At 43.4% G+C, this 15,499-nt stretch overlaps 1 protein-coding gene and 1 long non-coding RNA gene across 2 annotated transcripts in view; one reads left to right on the forward strand and one right to left on the reverse strand.

Moving 5' to 3' along the window:
• The window catches only part of ZFHX3 (zinc finger homeobox 3), a 428,452-nt gene that overhangs the window by 76,345 nt on the left and 336,608 nt on the right, over positions 1-15,499 (forward strand). The window lies entirely within an intron of this gene.
• Positions 1-15,499, reverse strand: part of LOC309648081 — a 43,675-nt gene that overhangs the window by 13,337 nt on the left and 14,839 nt on the right. Inside the window, exon 2 of the long non-coding RNA XR_014256467.1 lies at positions 137-15,295. This is a non-coding gene — a long non-coding RNA (uncharacterized lncRNA). The remainder of the gene's footprint in view (positions 1-136; positions 15,296-15,499) is intronic.

Consider the following 15,499-nt stretch of genomic DNA (forward strand, 5'->3'; position numbering starts at 1 on the left):
AAGATCTCAGGAAACGCAGCTCGGAAAAAGTACAAAAGTCCTTCAGTGTGAGGTAATGAGGCGCGTCTAATTATATTTAAGAAAGAAACAGCAAGAAATGCTTTCAAAGCCCTCCCCTCTTTCTTCCCTCACGAACCGAGTCCAAATCCCAAACCGAGAGACACCGCAATTTCAGAGAAAGTGAGGAATTTCCGAGAGCATCACGGGAAACAAGGTTGTGATTTTCCCAGAACTGAGAAAAACTATCACACCAACCCTTCCCCGCCTGCTCCCTTTTTTCCCTCCCCAAAAGAGCTCCCATCAGGAAACGGCAGGGGGAGGAAGAAAAAAAAAAAAAAACCAAACCAAACAAAACTCAGGCAGCCCCACCATGAGAAATCAAGGCAGTCGAAATGACATTTGACACCGCCAGGCCACAGCTGAAGAACAAGGGAAAAGTTTTAGGGTGACTGTCACTGACCCATAGTCTCTCACTCCTAACCTTGCTCTCCAACATATGTTTCTCATTTCCTTGCTTATAGCTGGTCCAAGCTAATGATATGTGTTTTGGCCGGGATCCCGTGCTTGGCATACAGCCGGGCTTGTTCTCATTGTCCGGGCTACTTACAGAAACCTCTTTCTCTGTCTCTTTCTCTCTCTCCAAAAACCGGCTTGAAAGAACAGTAAATATGCAAAACAGCCCCCGTGCTCTATACAGCTACCATCTTGAACACGGCCCCCTCTACCCTAACACACCCCATCAATAAAAGCCTAAAGAGACCGTCCACGGGTGTGGGGTATGTTCAACACAAAAGCAGTGGAAATTCAAACAAATTGGCCCATTAGAGTCTCACACGGCTATAAATACAGCTCAGCTTGGGCTATTTTGAGGGACGGTGGCATGGGAAAGTTCGGCCTGGAATCTTGAGTTTGTCAGAGGAGACGGATCTCTCCCAAGACATGGGAAGAAGACGAAGCGCTCGGCAGGCCTTGAGGAAGGAGGACATCGATTCTGGTCAGTCCCAGGGCGAGGCTAAAAGTGGGCAAGGAGGCACGTCCTGGCCTCGCCCCTGTCCTCCAGGGCTGCTGGCCTTGCCATTGGAAGCATGGGCTCTGGTGTCATTCAGAGTGTCCATAACCTTTAAAAAAGCTGAACATGCCCTTTTGCTCCCCAGAGGTCAGTGGACCATTGCACTCTTCCTGAAGAACCGGGCAGGCTGGTGGAGGAGGGGTGGGAACAAGAGTGGCCAAGCAAGTCTGGGCTGGCCCCAGGCAGCGACCGGCATCTCCGGCTGACCCAGAAGGGAATCCTGAGAAGCCCATTTTTGAGGAGCAGACCCCAAAGTATGGCGCCCGTTAAATATATATTATAAAATCAGGGCACAGTCGCATGGATTTTAGGAAATGGGGACCCATGCATGCGTGTTAGCAAAATAAGTAGGCAGACAATGCACATGCAGATGTCGAGAACTGCTTCCCATTTCCCCTCAGGGTGTGTCAACAGAAGGCAATTAACTGCTAACAGTTAGGGATGAGTAAACACAGAATACACATCTACTTACGCATGGCGTACCTGCCTACTTTGGGGAGAGCACAGACCACGCCTTGCAGTGTCCCTGCTGGGTCTATTTGACCTAGGTTCGTGGACCCCATAGCAAGTTCTGTTCAGAAAGCACACCGAGGACAACTTTGGATCTACTCAGTCGGTTAATAAGTTTGAGCACCTACTGTATACCAAACACTCTCCGAGGCCGGGGGTCACACAGACATAGCCCTGACTGCCAGGATTTTCGACCCCGGGAATGCATTTAATCTGTTCTTGACCCTAGAGTTTTCTTGACCGCACATCCCGTCTTGCCCAGGACAGCCCAGCTGGTAGCTGTTGTCCCAGTGTGATTATTAATAGCGCTTTTCACTCTCCAAGTTGTCCCAGTTTGGATAATAAATTCTACGGTTACTTTATCTAGAGTCCCTCTTTCCGAAGTGCTCTTTTGGGTCTGAAATCTAATACACAGAGAGAAAGGTGCAAAAAACATAGCGTCCTCTATTTTAGAGGCTCTTTGGAACTCGCAAAAGTCAAGAGAGGGTTCCCAAATTGTCAAGAAAATGGCTTTAGTGGATTAACTTTTAATTAGTTCACGAACCGCCTCCACTGCATCCTGGGCTTGAATCCTTGCCACACGCTGCAGTTGGGTCTGTCGTGGCAGACCTTGTCTGCTCTGGATTTTCCATGATGCATCTGAAACCTCAAAGTGACTGCCCTCTTCCCCCCAGCATGGGGACAGCCGGGGCACACGAGGGCACTTGTCTCCATACAGCCAGGAGGGGAAGAGCCAATTCAGGTTACCATGACAACACCCTTTCCTGAAAATCTCTGACTGACACTTCCTGGGGAGACGGGAAGTAAGGACAGGAAGACACCAAGGTCACTCTCTTCCCATGTCCAGCTTTCCCCACCTCCCGGACTTGTCTGATATTTGACCTTTCCTAGCTCAGCCTTTCTTCTCCCATTGCCATCAGCTTTTGTCCTGGGGGTAAAAGCAACCAACTGCTTCTGTCCCCTTCTCCACAGCCAGCCATTGGAACCCCCAAATGGTTCAATAATATGCCATATAGAAGTCACGAGTAAGGGAAAGATGCCTCAAAAAGTTAGGCGGCTGATTCCAAAGTGAAAAATTAACAATGCGTGGACTGTCTGCACTTTTGTAATCAATGTTATTATGACATTAATAATCATTCAACAAATGTTACTGAACACTTACTACATGCCAGGCACTGTGCTAGAGATTGTGTATAGAGTATTGAACAAAATGGATAAGGTCCCTGCCTTCTTGGAGCTTACTTACAGTGTCCCGAGGGAGACAGACACGAAAGGGATAATCCCGCAATAAATCCATAACTACAGATTGCAGTGAGTACTGCAAAGGGAAAGTACACAGTGTAGGAGAAAGTACAAGGAGGACTAATTTCTATTTGGGTGAGTCAGGGAAAGCCCCCTACTAAAGCAACGTTAATCTAGGACCTGGATGATGAATAGGAAGTAGGCAAAGAAGTCCATTTATATAGAGTCCACGAGTCTCCACCATGTTGGACATCACCTTCATGCATTACTCAAATATTTCACTTCGAGACTAGAAGAGTTCTGGAGGTATGACCTTCAAACCTACATATTGATAACCTGCATCAAAAATAATGCAAGGGGTAATAATCCCTCACTTCTAGGTTGTTAGTTGTGTGTGAAGTTCCTAGTGCAGGGCTTGAAATGTAGAAAGTAATCAGAGCATGGCATTCACCTCTCTGGAACTATTTTAGCAAATGTAGGGTCTCTCATATCTGAATCCCCAGCAACTAGCATGATTCAAAGTATTATTACCATGTAGTATTTTATGCATTAAGTGCTCAGTATACAATGAACAAATAAAGGAATCAATGAACCAATGAATTAACTTTTATAGGATGTCTTCTATGGATCAGGCACTGTGCGAGGTACTTTCACAAATATCCTCTAATTTCAACACCATAACATTGTTGTACCCATCTCAAGGCTGGGATTCTAATGTGCCAAACCAAACAAGAGCTCTGAAAATAAGTGTAAAATACAACCCTAATGAAGTTTGGAGAAGCAGATAAAGGAGCAAATGCACTTCCAGGGGCATTTTGAAATAGCAAGCAAAGATGCAAGCCAATGAAATGAAAAGGTACAAATGCTCCAAAGAGTCATAAAAGTGGGATGAGACAGAGGCTTTAGAGGGAGAGGAGGTGTGAGGCAAAATGGCGGGCAGCATTGCTAAAACCTGGAGCCCCTTTAACAGCCCATAGAATGTTTTGTAGACAAAGATGATGCAGTTGCATCCTGTCATCCTTGGGACATGTGTTGGATACGCCCCTAAAAGTCTAGGGGTGGGGGGCTTCCCTGGTGGCTCAGTGGTTAAGAATCTGCCTGCCAATGCAGGGGACACAGGTTCGAGCCCAGGAAGATCCCACATGCTGCGGAGCAACAAAGCCTGTGCACCACAACTACTGAGCCTGCGCTCTAGAGCCCATGAGCCACAACTACTGAGCCCACGTGCCTAGAGCCCATGCTCCGCAACAAAAGAAGCCACGACAATGAGAAGCCCGCGCACCGCAATGAAGAGGTCCCCCGCTCTCCACAACTAGAGAAAGCCTGCACACAGCAACGAAGACCCAACACAGACAAAAACAAACAAATTAATTAATTTTTTAAAAACAGTTTAGGGGTGGGGGAATTGGGTTTGGAGAGAATGGAGATAAGAGAATTCAGGCTCCGTGGAACATTTAAGTGCAGAGAAGCTTCAGAAAAGAGAATGTTAAAAGGCTGGCATTTACTGTGCAGGTGGTAGGTAATAGGGCCGTGTTCTGAAACAAAGGTAATGGAAGAAGTATGAAGTCAGAAGTAGCTCCAAATCTCACTGGCTTAAGAAAGGACATTGGATAAAGAAGAAAACTAAGCAGATGATTTTATTTTAAGAGGTTTCTCTAGTCTAAAAGAGGCAAGTCTTACCGTGAACGATTTAGACAAAAGAAAGTTTAAACAGAGGTAGTGTATTTCATCAACGATGGCAGTGGGAAACAGAAAGTCGTTTTAGGGTCGGAAAATCTCGACATTTTAAAACCATTCACATTAAACAGGGGATGAATGCAAAACAGAAATGTCTGAAAAGGTTCAAGGGGGTCGGAAAAAACCTGAAGGCAAAAATAATTGCCTCTTGTAGGGAGCTGTGATGTTCTAGAGGATTTTCTGCAGAAATGGACATGGGTTTAAACTTGGTGCTCTTCTGTTGAATTCCTGCAGTTACCTGAGATGAGGACAAGTTCCATCATTGTTCTAGCTTTATTGTTTTTCTTCCACAAACCTATTTGTGAAAGTGCCATAAAATGGTCTTACCTAACGCTCTCAGTTTCAGGAAATATGATATACAGCAGATCAGGAGAAATTATTATTTTTTTTCCTATTCCACAGCCTCTTGGCACAAGTTCAGCATTGAAATGGTTAAAATATCAGCACATTTCACTGGTCTTGGGTTACTCATAAACATTCAGCAAAGCAATTTCACTCAATCGCACATATTAACTGCTTAAGTTCTTCTCTCTGAGGATGTGGACTGTTATTTTATGCCAAAAGTCCTGTAATTAAGTTTGACATAAGCGCATGGATTAAATATGTGGTTGGGGGGGGGGCGGGTGGAGACGTGGAATGGAAGGTTTTCTCTCCTCGCCTTTTTTGCCATATGGAGACTGTAACCAAATAATGTGCAAAAATTTTTAAGAGAATTTCCAATCTTACTACTCAGAGTTGTTTATCAGGTAATTCAGAAGGCCAGTACAGTTACAAGACCAGTTTTTCTTTTCCCCAATTTAGCAATAAGAACAACAACAAAACATTCCCCTTACAGCACTCCTGGACCCTCATAGTAGAGTCTTTATAAGGCAGAGAGCAGAACAGCTACTAGAAATTCTTCCAATGGGCAAGTGACTGTGGCTATAGTTTCGAGCTAATTTATCAGACTGATCTAATTCAGTGTTATATTTTAAATGCTAAAACCATGATGCGGGTGCTGTGCATTGCATTGCTTCATCAGTTACATAAAGGTAGGCAACATTCGGAGGTACTTCACTCTAAGGGGACTTTTATTTGTGTCCAGATTTTCCCTGTCTGAAGGGTCATCAGGTGACTCTGAAAAGGCCTGAATCACGTAAGCAGCATAATAACAAATTTACTTTCAATTTCTGGCCGTATTCATGAAGGTTTCTTGTGGTTTCAGAGAGGAATGCTCTTGTTCCTCCCTTCCTAAAAGCAGCTGAAAATAGCTTTTTCAAATGTTTGAAAGAGAAAACATCCTCCTTGAGTTTCCCCCAAATCGGAGGGAGCTTGCGGGAGATTAACCCTAAAAGTCGGGCAACAGGCCACCTTCCAGCTTCCCTCCTGGTGAATTTGCTCCAAAGCTCTTGCCCAGTTCCAGATCTTTCTATTCATTGGTTTCACTGAGTTGATTGCCTTCTTGGTGGCTTTGTCCTTATATAACTTCTTTAAAGTATCAAAAAATGTTCTCCAAATCATTGCCAGGGTCAAGTTCTTTCTACTTTATACTGTCACTGGGGAAAATGTCATTACAATCATTTCCAGCTACCTTCTGATTTGTCTCTGACTCTGAATCTTTTCCTTTTGGAGGGCTACAGTCAAGGCGGTTCATAACTTTGGAAGCCCTGTAAATCTGCGTGTTGCGCTGACTTCTAGAGTGGGCTTCTGACCATTTTCGTATGTCCATTTTTATTTTATAATAAGTAGCTCAAACTGAGTGCAGTGTTGAGATAAAGCCTTGATATTCACTGCACAGGAGTGAGAATAATTTACTTAGGCTCCATACAACCCTCTATTTGGGGCAATATCTACCTCATCGTTCAAAAGCCCATCCCAAGCCCTTCAGGAATATTCCTGTTTCTTAGTTTATCTTCCTTGTTTTATAACTTATATTTCTGCTCATTAAATTACATAAGCCTGTTACTAGGCCCACAGCCTTAATGTCTTCCAGGCATTCTGAATTGTACTATACTCTTCTTTATTACCCCCGATCTGGTACAAAATATAATTACCTTCGACTCTACTATCCATGTCATTATTGGGAATTGTCCTGTTCTCTTAAATGGCTTTCACTTTTTCCTTGATATCTTAGGCAGTTCTTTCTATTCTCAAACCTTACTCTCTAGGAGGCTCAGTTCATACGATTTGCCCAGGAGAGGTAATGAAATGCAAAGCCCTGCCCCAGAGCTGAGCTCTTCGGTCACGAGGAGTGGAGAGAAAAGACTCTAGTGGGTTGCCACTCACTGAGTCCAGTCCAGTGACTTGAAATTAACGGGACTGACCCAGGCTGCTCTGAGAGAGGCGGGCGCGTTCTGCTCTCTGACCACGTCTGATTGCATTTTCCACGGACCCAAGTCTGCCATTTTATTTTGTCAATATCCGATTCTTCCGTAACAACTCCAGAAAGAAGCAGAAGCCAGGCCAGGACGCATGTGAGTTTCGACTAGACGCCAGGCTGAGTTGCACGTAGCTGATTTCAATGGGGCTGAGTGTGGTAAGTGAAGAATGCAGGGGCTCTGGCGTAGTTGTGCAGTCGTTCTTGGAGGCCTATTGAAACCTTTCTGCACTTGTGCCTTTTCTCACCTTGGTTCCCAAATAAGAACGTATCCCCATTTTTCGTCTGAGATGCTGTCACACTTTGCCTCCAGGCTGAGGTAATTCCATCATGGACCATACATTTCTCCTGTGCTTCCCATCTTCCCTCTGACTTAGCTGTAGGCCTGAGAACCTATTAGGAACTTTTGAGGCCTGTGCTTACAGCTTTCTAAATCTGACCATAGCCATGTTGAAGAGAATGGTCATTTCCCCTGAAGTTTATGCAGAGCAGTTTTTGGTTTGTCTTCTGGAGCATGACTCAAAATTACACACCCCCATGCTTGTTGGTGAGTGGTGGTATGTAATAGTACAGTGAATAAGAATGTAAGCTCTGAAGCCTGACCACCTGGGTTCAAATCCCAGCTCTGACATTTATTAGCTATCTGACCTCAAGCATGTTAACTTAACCCTCATGACTCATTTGCCTTATCTGTATAATAGGGAATAATAGTACCTCCTTCTTGGGGTCACTGTGAGGATTAAACACATAAAGGGTTTATGAGAGTGCTTGGCACATGGCAAGCGCTCAATAAGTGTTGGCTCTACTCCAGACTTTCTAAGGAGTATCAACTACTCCTTAGCTGTTTTTGGTTTGAGATGAACTGGGCCTTCAAAGACCTAAGATGTTCAAGCTCTCAAGGGGATGAGGGATGAGCACATCTATGTCTTCAGCTTGTACTTCACTTGGCAGCATTTAAGTACAACCTTACATCAAAACTGATAGTCAACCCATGACTCAACCTGTCACAGCCAGGTATTAGTTAAGGACATGGAGACTCAGGAAATGGAAACGTTGGTGTAAAAATTAATCAAAGGATAACCAACAAGGACCTACTGTATAGCACAGGGAACCCTGTTCAATATTATATAACAACCTAAATGGGAAAAGAATTTGAAAAAGAATAAATACTGTATATGTATAATTGAATCACTCAAGGGCAAGAGTCTTTGTTAGGTGTTTGTAATGCCCTATTGCCCACTTCTCCGAGCCCAGCACCTGGTTTAGTGCATATATGTTAGATTAAACTATCACATGGGAAAATTATATATTTCTTGTGAATTGATGAACTTAGGTAACCAAGCCAGACCAAATGCCCTGAAGAGTTAAATCAGGAGAAAAGACACGTAGTCCTAACAGAATGAGAGATGGCCATCTGCATGTCAAATACATGAATGTAGGAGAAACGTTGCCCACTGATCACTGTCAAATCCTGAGGGAAAACCTGTGGAAAATACCTGAAGGCCACATGTTCCTGGAATCTGAGCTCTGCATAAGTAATGCCGTAGAAGGCCAGGAACATGGGTAGCCTCAGTCTTTCCTAAGGACACAGTTATAAATGAACTCAAAGACATTCTTTAGAGGCAATTCTTATTATTATTCTTGAGTTTAGAATAACTTCACTGTTGTTTCCCACTTAGATTCATCTGAAAATAAATATTTTTATTTGTGGAAATATGACACTCCAGGGGCAAGTACAATAGTGGTTTAGAGCAGCAGGGCTTAGAGTGATACCTAATTCAAATCTATGAGCCTTTGAGTATGTCGCTTAACCTCTTTAAGCCTCAGTGTTTCCTTCTGTGAAACAGGAATTTTGTGAGGGTTAAATGAGTCCAGGTATATGAAGAACTTAGTATAGGGCTCAGGACACAGTAAATGTCCAGTAATTATTAACATCCAGTAATAGCAGCAGTAGTAGCAGTCAAAGTCACAGAAATAAAAGATAATTCTTTAAACATATGACCAAGGAATTCCACTCTGAAGCATATATGCAAGAGAAATGAAAACCTATGTCCACATAGAAACTTGCACATAGATGTTCAGAGCAGCATTATTTATAATAGCCAAAGAGTGGAAATGACCCCAACGTCCATCCACTGTTGAATGGATACACACAATGTGGTCTGTCCACTCAATGGAATATTATTCAGCCACAAAAAGCAGTGAAGTACTGACACATGCTCCGACATGGATGAACCTTGACAACATTATGCTAAATGAAAGAAGCAAGTCACAAAGACCGCATATTTTATGATTCCATTTATATGAAGTGTCTAGAACAGTCAAATACATAGAGACAGAAAGTAGATTTGTGGTTGCCAGGAGCTGGTGGGAGGGCGGTGTGCGGAGTAGAGAAGGGTGAGGAGTGACTGTTAATAGGAATGGAGCTTCTTTGGGGGATGATGAAAAGGTTCTAAAAATAGACAATGGTTACTGTTGCACAACTCTGTGAAATACTAAGGCCACTTTAAAAGGGTAAGTTTTATGGTATATAAATTATATCTCAATAAAGCTGTTAATTTTTTAAAGGCATTTCCTTAAAAAAAGTAAATTAACTTATCCTTATCAAAAAATAATCTGTAGTATATACCGTCTTTTCCCTTGATATGAACTAGAAGTTTATAATTTAAGCATTCGACACCAAAATATATATCTTTCGGCCACACCACGCAGCACGTGGGATCTTAGTTCCCCGACCAGGGATTGAACCCACGGCCCCTGCATTGGAAGCGTGGAGTCTTAACCACTGGACCGCCAGGCAAGTTGTAGGGATACACTTTAAAAATAGATTAGTTATTAGTGAAGTTCGTACATCCATTGTGTGTTTTTTTTTTCTTTTCTTTTTCTTTGGCCACACCACATGTGGCTTTAGGGAACTCAGTTCTCTGACCAGGGATTGAACCCGGGCCACAGCAGTGAAAGCACAGAATCCTAAACACTAAGCCACCAGGGAACTCCCATCATCCACAGTGTTTAGGTGAACTTATCAAGGACATATATACATAACCTTCATTTATAAATGCCAATTAGTTATAAGAATTACTCAACGTCAAGAACTATGTGTTGAGGGTCTGCTGTGTGCCGCATATTACCTTGGACATAGGGACATAGGAGAAATAAGGTCCTAGAGTCATAAAGCTTATAGCTCAGCAGTTTTTTGCACAGCACACCAACCAAGATGATTTGGTCATGCTCCAGTTTTCTGTAGTTTATGTCATAAGAACAATGCGATTTTGCCCAATATAAATCATATTATCATCTTATCATCGTGCCTTTTCAAACCCTTCTCTCCAAGGGCACACCACCCCCAGAAAACCTCAGTTCTGGATTCTAGAAGTTTAAATAAGTTCAGGATCCCTAAGTTTTACATAAAGAAGTTCAGAGGTCCACCAGGCCGTACATATATGGATTGCATTTTCTCCCTTGAGGACCTGCAGTAAAAGAAGGAGTCTCAGGGCCTTCCCTGCTGGTCCAGTGGTTGAGACTCCGCACTTCCACTGCAGGGTCAGATCCCTGGTCGGGGAACTAAGATCCTGCATGCTGCACAGCATGGCCAAAAAAAAAAAAAAAAAAAAAAATTTTTTTTTTAATAAAATTAAGAAAAAAGAGGAGTCTCAAATTTTTATGAACATAAAAATCCCCTGGGGAAGTTTGTTGACTATGCAGATTCCTGGGCCTTAGCCCAGATAGGCAAATTCAATAGGTCTGAGGAGCCCAGGAGACGGAGTATTTAACAAGCACCCAAAGTCACTCTGTGCAAGAATGCAGGAGCAGCACTTTGTGAAATACTGCTCTCAAAGGTTGGAAACCAGTGCATTTCTGGCTGTATATTAAGCAGCAGCCTTAAACATAGCACTGTCTAGGCACTTCAGGGGATACATAGACATATAGTGTCTCCCACAAGGAACACATAATGAAGTCTGGAAGGCTTAGAAGACACAAGCATGATAACTGACTGTACACACTGAGTGTCATCAATAACCGATGAGTGACGGACACTCGAAGGGCTGGAAGGACTCAGAAGAGCTGAACCGCTTGATAGGCCCAGGCGGTGGGGAGTGTCACGGAGGAGAGCGGTCCCTCAGGCCTAACCCTAAGAGGCAACGGTGACTGTAAAGAGGAAAACATAAGAATCTGGAACAGACAATGAGGGAGATTTGTCTCAGAGCAGTTGGCTGTAGTGTGTTTATATGTGGAATAAAAAGAGGCCCAGTTGGTAAAGTAGAGTGAGGGCAAATTCTGGAAGGCCCTAAAGGTTTGGCCAAGGGATTGGGACTTTACCCAGAGTGTGGGTACCCACTTAGAACTTTTGAACAGAGAGTGGCATTCTGAGGTCAGTGCTGTGAAAGGATTAATCCGATAATAAGTCACTGGGAGCATTTTTGGAATGAAATGACACATAAATAATGGAGCGATAGCACGATGGAAGTAGAATCCAGAATGGATTGGAACAGAAGGGAGACTAGGGGTGAGAGAACCATTTGGAGGGGCTAGGATTGGCCCCCCCACACCAGAATAAGCATGGCCCCCCCAAAAGAATAAGCATGCCATGACAGAATTCCCATTTTACTTAATACCTATTTTACATTTTACTTAGAAGGGAAAAGCAACACTAATATCCTTTCTTTTGTACACTCATGGTAAGAGAGACGCCAACTTGAAGGAGGCCATTAGGGAGTGAGGTGACCATAACAATAATAAGGGACATGAAGATAGAAGTAAGGATTTAACCAGCCTCAGAGATTAGAAAACATGCCTGTGGGCTAAGGAAGAGGAGGGGTGGCAAAGCACGTGCGCTGAGCCCTGCTGCAGTTCTCACCCTTAGGACCTTGCCCCTGATCACTAGGATAAGGAACAGTGCTTCCCATGAAATTAGCCCACAAGCACATTAGAAGCAACCCTTACAAATGACCACAATGACAACTCAGGAAAACTTAATAAGATACGTAACCTGAAAGGGAGGGTTGTCATTGGCTAGCAGTTAACAATCGTATATCCAAAGAATGCCTTACATTCAAGGACAGATGTCTAATAACAGAGCTTAAAGGAGAAAAATAACGAGCTTGGTTTTCGTTTGTTACACGGCTTTTGCCATATAACAGACCACCCCAAAATTTAGTAGCTTAAAACAGTCAGTCATTTCCCACAATTCTGTGGGTTGGCCAGACAGTGCAGCTGGTTGGAGCTGGTTTGACTGAAATGGACAGACGAGAATGGCCTCACTCTCATGGCTGGCAGTAGGCTCGCTGTCACCTGAAGTGCTGTTCTCACCCTTCACCAGGATAGCCCGGGCTTCTTCACACGGTGGCCTCAGGGTTTCAAAGGGCAGCAAGAGAACCAGCCTTAACGCACAAGCATTTTTCAAGCCTCTGCTGTGTCACATTTGCTATTGTTCCTTTGGCCAAAGAAGGCCACACAGCCAGACCACATCTGTGAGGCACTGCTCAAGAGCACAGGTAAAAGGAGGTGGGGCGGGGGTGGGTGTGTGACCATTTTTACTACCGCAGCAACGTATGGCTAATATATCTTGCACCTCTAAAGGAAGTGGCAATTTTCTACTTAATTCTGCTGAAAGGATCTGGAAAGCCAAGAGTTGGTGTTGGGCTTACGCTATACTTGTCTGAACGTGAATGTTTGAACTACTGTGAAAGAAATTCATAAATATATACTACTGATGAAAAATGTCTTCAAACGGAGGAGAGAGAGAAGAATGAAGGAAGGAAGAAAGGAAGAAAAGAAGGAAGGAAGAAAGAGAGGGAGGAAGGGAGGAAGGGAGAAAGAAAGGAGGAAGGAGAGAGAAAGATATCTTTGTTGGCATATCCAATTTCATTACTTTGCATTGGCCGAACACTACCAGTCTTATAAAGACCCTAAACTATTTGGCTGTCAGCACTTGTCTTGTAAAATAGCCTCCTCTGTCCTGAACTCCTGCGTGGGACAGATTTCTGCCTCTGCGGAGGTGCTCAGCGGTGTATGTCCAGGACCCTGTCAGAGAGCAGAAGCCCAAGTTTCCATTCCAGTGGTAAATGCTTAGACTGCAGGCTCAGCTTTGGAAAGACTGAAGACCAGCCACGCCCCATTCTCAGGACATAATTAATGCGCTATTTTTTTCATCAACAAAAGATTACTAAAATACTGCATGATTTCCTTAAAAAATGTGACCCTCCCTTTCCTGTCTCATTTTTCTTTTCCTGGATCTGAACGTGGTTTCCATTGGCCTCACAAAAACAGTTATTTCTGTTCATTTTCCTCGACTCATCTCTCAGTTCCTTGATCTCAAGGAGTCCAGAAATGCTAAAACGAACTATTAGTAGAAACTTCGGGGCTGCTTCTCTCACTCGGGGTTCTTCTCTAAAATGCTTCTCCTCCTTATGAGGCCAGTGGCTTCTTCTTCATCCCACAGCAAACCTCATGGTGTTATAAAAAGCCAACTAACTAAATAATGCCATAGGAATCTTAATGACTAGGGTCATTTGGCCAACAACATTACACAGTTTTTCCTCTCAGAATTCAAGCATTTAAAATTACAAGTATCACATCCAATTCAAATTTAATTACCACTGTTCAAACTTTAAGAACTTTCTAATTTTCAATTATGTGAAATTGGAAATAATGAACTACTACTGCTGAAAACTGGTGAATTGACTCCTTTTTTAAGAGAGAGCAGGAAAGTGGTATAATTGTTACCTCTTCCTGATAAAATTTCTATTGCTAACTGGCCATTTCTTTACTAAACTTCCCTAAATCACCCAGGTCAGTTTCTCCATATTTATCATCAAGCAAGAATGAAGTTAACCTGTGATGAGCCCTGATGTCTGATTTGGCCATAGAGACTGTCCTTTCCAGAACAAAAGTCCATGTCTGAGAGCTCGGCTGACGCAAGCTTTGACAATGGCAGAGGGCATTTTAAGTAAGAATTGGCACGGGAAATCCAGGACTTAGCAGTTGCCATTAACCCAAACTTAGAGCTATTTCTGCACCATCTGTTGGGAGAGGAAAGGGTATGGGTTGGGCAGCACCTTAGGGGCTTCTAAAGGATCCTGTTCGTGACTTGTCCTCCTGCATGTGAAAGGCTAGACTTTAGAGTCAGGCACTCCTGGCCATGCTTTAGAAACAGAGCTGCTGGGAAGGCTGGGCCCCGAGCAAAGGCTTCCTTCAAGAGAGCCCTACCTACTAGGGAGATATCAGCTTGAAAGAATGATGAACTCGTGGTAGCAGTTCTCTGAAAATCCGTTCCAGTATGCTTTGCCATCTAGTTCATTGCCTCCAATGATCATCTTTGAAAAAGAAAAAATGGTTTTCTTTTAGTGTCCCAAATCACTTTTTTTTTCATATTTTTTTACTGAAGTATATAGTTGATTTACAATATTGTGTTAGTTTCAGGTGTACAGAAAAGTAATTCTGATACATATGTATATATTCAGATATATACATATATTCAGATATAGATATGTGTATATATATATATATTCAGATATAGGTATGTAATATATACAATTCTATTCCTTTCCATTGTAGTTTATTACAAGATACTGAATATAGTTCCCTGTACTAACAGTAGGTCCTTGTTGTTTATCTATTTTATATACAGTAGTTTGTATCTGCTAATCCCAAACTCCTAATTTATCCCTCCCCACTCTTTCCCCTTTGGTAACCATGTTTGTTTTCTATGTCTGTGAGTCTATTTCTGTTTTGTAAATAAGTTCATTTGTATCATTTTTTTAGATTCCACATGTAAGTGATATCATGATATTTGTCTTTCTCTCTCTGACTTACTTCACTTAGTATGATAATCTCTAGGCCCATTCATGTTGCTGTAAATGGGATTATTTCATTCTTTTTATGGCTAATATTCCATTGTATATATTAATATGTACCACATCTTTTTTTAAAATTAATTAATTAATTTTTGGCTCTGTTGGGTCTTTGTTGCTGAACACAGGCTTTCTCTAGTTGTGGCAAGCGGGGGCTACCCTTTGTTGTGCTGCATGGGCTTCTCATTGCAGTGGCTTCTCTTGTTGCGGAGCACGGGCTCTAGGCGTGTGGGCTTCAGTAGTTGTGGCACGTGGGCTCAGTAGTTGTGGCTCGTGGGCTCTAGAGCACAGGCTCAGTAGTTGTGGCACACAGGCTCAGTAGTTGTGACGCACGGGCTTAGTTGCTCCGCGGCATGTGGGATCTTCCCGGACCAGGGCTCGAACCCGTGTGCCCTGCATTGGCAGATGGATTCTTAACCACTGCGCCACCTGGGAAGCCCATACCACATCTTCTTTATCCATTCATCTGTCAGTAGACATTTACGTTGCTTCCATGTCTTGGCAATTGTAAATAATGCTGCTATGGGGCTTCCCTGGTGGCGCAGTGGTTGAGAATCTGCCTGCCAATGCAGGGGACACGGGTTCGAGCCCTGGTCTGGGAGGATCCCACATGCCGCGGAGCGACTAGGCCTGTGAGCCACAGTTGCTGAGCCTGCGCGTCTGGAGCCTGTGCTCCGCAACAAGAGAGGCCGCGACAGTGAGAGGCCCGCGCACCGCGATGAAGAGTGGCCC

Source organism: Balaenoptera physalus, assembly GCF_965194825.1.
Source record: "Balaenoptera physalus genome assembly, chromosome: 19".
NCBI lineage: Eukaryota > Metazoa > Chordata > Mammalia > Artiodactyla > Balaenopteridae > Balaenoptera > Balaenoptera physalus.